The sequence below is a fragment of the Mus musculus genome, chromosome 6 (assembly GCF_000001635.26).
Source record: "Mus musculus strain C57BL/6J chromosome 6, GRCm38.p6 C57BL/6J".
Taxonomy (NCBI): Eukaryota; Metazoa; Chordata; class Mammalia; order Rodentia; family Muridae; genus Mus; species Mus musculus.
The window spans coordinates 76632358-76635356 of record NC_000072.6 but is presented as its reverse complement, the minus strand read 5'-3'; the positions used below and the strand labels follow the sequence as shown (position 1 = coordinate 76635356).

At 38.3% G+C, this 2999-nt stretch overlaps 1 pseudogene; it reads right to left on the bottom strand.

Moving 5' to 3' along the window:
* Positions 1-2560: 2560 nt before the first annotated feature.
* On the bottom strand, positions 2561-2699 carry Gm52943 (annotated as a pseudogene).
* Between the last annotated feature and the right edge of the window lie 300 nt (positions 2700-2999).

Genomic DNA, 2999 nt, shown 5'->3' with positions numbered 1-2999 from the left:
TCACAGGGAATAGACAGGCATTAATTTCTGGAGACTTAGTAATAAGATTAAAATAAGAGAAAATGAATAGAAGGATCATTCAGAGCAAAGTCTTGTCTGCAGGCAGCACCACTAGAAACCATTCCCAGGAACAAGTATTTCTTTAATGACCTTTACAGAAGGAGATTTTGTCACCTTTTTAAAGTGGGTTTCCACAGTATTAGCTAAAAGGATCCTCTTAAGGAGTCTTACAGCTGCAGAACTTGAAAACATATCTATAAAGATAGTGCTGAAATTACAGTGAAGAATCTTGAGCTCTGTTCTATTGATCTACCACCTACCACCGCAGCAATCCAGAGCTGAAGAGCTAGCTCCAGATCTATTCCCCACCCCATGGGAGTCTAAATGTGTGGGCAGAGTTTCATTTCTTAAATTGAGTTCTGGAAACAGAGCTCTTCCTTTTATTATCTTGAAATAATTTTGTGTCCTTTAAATATTGTTGTTTTACAAAATGCTCTCCTGTGTGTGCATGGATGCATGCACACATATGCAAACATACATACCCAAATTTTAATCTCAATTTGGAGTTATTTCAAAGTATGTCCATTCTTCTTTTCTATCTACCAGATGCCTAGAAACTCAGTTTAAGATTCATATTCTTTATGTTAATTCAAGACAGTTCAGAGCTGTCATCTACAATGGGAGTGAGCTAACATGAAAATTTTGCTGGATACTTGGCATCCCATAAAGCGGTATGAGATTTTAGCTAGCTCATTTCCTTCTTTCCTGATAATTTTTTCGTTAGCATCTCACAATGCCACCCCCTGTGGTGTTTCCAGATTATTGATTATAACATCAACACCCTGGCAACAAGTTTGCTGTATGCATCTGTCTCCTACTTCACCCCCATCACTTGCAGTCTCCAGCTTCAGGTAAAAGGCTTCCTGAGAGCAGGACCAGGGTTTTTACATCCGTGTCACTATGACACCTCGCTTGATGCACTGAATAGAGTTGGCTGATCATTATAAAAAGAGAAGGAGCATGTCAGCCATATCTGAAAGTCCCAGCAAACTTCTTGGGAGGAAAGCTGAGCACGGGGAAATATGGAAGAGCTATCTGTAGCATTTACTCACGCTTTACTTAGGGGGCTAGGAAGATAAGATTAGCCTGCATATTCTGTATAATTAATCTACACACCAACCAAGTACCTAACACTATTATTTATCTCTGTTACCCTGGAAAATGGAGGTTAAGACATTTACTCATAGTAAGCTGTACTACTACCACTTAATTGAGGTGGGAAATCAACTCAGGTTCGATGTCATGCTTTCCTCTATAGTGACTACGTTTTTGATATTTTAGGAGTACTTTTGACAGCTATAAAATATAGAAGAATCCCTTTCATCTCCCTACTTCTAGACAGCCTCAAACCTCTTTGGCAGCAGCAAGAGACAGATAAGAAAATATGTCACTTCAGCGGCTACACTAATCATCTCCTGATCACAATACATACCAGGCAATGAACTTTGGCACTCCTATGAGTTTAGCAAATGGGGGCACATGAGGCACCGTGAACTCTCTGATGAACCTGATATTTTCATTCTATTACCCCTGAGAAGAGGAGAAATACCAGGTGCACTGTATGGAAGTTTCACATGTATAATCTTGAACTCATGCACCTGTGGAATATATTAGCTGCCTTTTGTCTCGATTCTTCTTAAAATTTATGTTCTCCTGAGTCAGTGTAATTTTTTAATATACACCACTGTTGAGTTGTACCCATCCATTTAGTTTATCTGTTTCCCTTTCATGATCTAACGCAGAGGTTAACTAATATAGCCTGCAAACGAAGAATGGATCTACATTTTTACATAATTTAAGAATACGAAACAAACTAATATTTAATGATACCTGAAATGTTGTAAAGTTCAATTTTTATCTTCCCATGGTAAGCATGTATGTGTATGCAAATTTATGTAGAGGCCAGAGGTCATCCCTGGGTGTTGTTTTTTAGGAGATATATGCCTTTGTCTTTTCAGACTGGGTTTCTTGCTGGCCTGGAGCTTGCCTAGTAATCCAGGTTGACTGTTCAGTAAACCTTTGGATCTGTCTGTCTCTGCCTCCCCAGTGACCAAGAATACTTTTGGAAAAAAAAAACATGAAAAAACAAAAATCAAAACCAAAACCCTGTTCTCCATATATATATATATATATTTAATAGTTCCTCATGATTGAAATGTTGGAAGCATTTCACTGACTGCACTGTCTTCCCAGCTTTAATGCCGACTTTTATTACATGATGGACTCTATCATTTAATGCTCTATTGAGTGTTACCTCATTTGCATTATGGTAGCAGTGACACCTTTTAGCCTTTTAACCCATATAACCCAAAGTTTGACCACAATCTGACTTTATATATGAAAATTTGCTGATCCTAAATAGAAAGGATAGGGAAGGACCTTCTCATAGAACCTCTTTTTTCATCTTTCCTTCAGTCATTATTGTGCTGTGTTCTGGTTTCCTTTGAAGTGCCTTAAAAATCACATGTTTGAATGATCCTGACAATGTAAGCTTTACCGAACCACTCATGGTTTGTGAAAGTCACTGTCACTAGTGGAATGTTCAATTGTTCTTTAATCTCTATACTTTGTTTCTGCTCATTGGCAGAGACTGCTCTCTAGTAATGAACTATAGAAATGATCCCTGAAAGTATAGTCTTCAGAAACGTCTTTGTAACATTAGTTTTTCCTTGGTCCAATCATTTCTCCAGCACTCGTTAACATAATCTGACAGAATACTTTACTTTCTATCTGTCACCAACAGGAAAGCAGTTCTATCTCACATTTTAGGGCACAGATTTCAGAGTGTATGCTCATTAGTGGTCATTGCCGTGACCAACATTCCTGGCAGAATTAAAGAAAACAAAAAGGTTTAGTGTAGCTCCCAGTTTCAGAGTTGTTAGTCCATTATGATGGGAGGGTATGGTAGAGCAGAGATGCCACAGTCATGCTGGCCAGGA